Source organism: Pteropus vampyrus, unplaced genomic scaffold (assembly GCF_000151845.1).
Source record: "Pteropus vampyrus isolate Shadow unplaced genomic scaffold, Pvam_2.0 Scaffold211, whole genome shotgun sequence".
NCBI classification, from domain to species: Eukaryota; Metazoa; Chordata; class Mammalia; order Chiroptera; family Pteropodidae; genus Pteropus; species Pteropus vampyrus.
The window spans coordinates 1,022,022-1,022,471 of NW_011888992.1; positions in this window are offsets into that span (position 1 = coordinate 1,022,022).

Genomic DNA, 450 nt, shown 5'->3' on the forward strand with positions numbered 1-450 from the left:
CGTGTGAGGCACATGTGCTGTTTCCGAGTTTTGCATGTGAGTGTGAGCGTACATGAGAATGTCTGTGCATGAGGTGTATCATCGTGCACGAGTAAATGTAAAAGACAAGTGTGCATGTTTGCATCTGTGAGAAGTGTGTACGTGCATGAGGTGCATTGTGTGGGCTGTGTGTGTGCATGTGCAAGTGTGTCAGAGTGTGAGTGAGTGTGGGCATGCCCACCCTGCCTCGGCCCTCCGTGTGCCCCTGGTGGAAGCCTGGCGGTCACACAGGGACACTGGTCAGACCAGGACGCTGTGACAGCTTCAACCCGCCTCAGGAAACTTCTTGCCCGGGATGCTTCACAGCCAGTCCTGAGCGCTGTCACGGGTCTGCTGCCTCTGCCACGTGGCAACCCCGCGTCTTTCCAGCGAGGCCCCAGACAGCCCGCCGGTGACCGAGGGCTCAGCCTG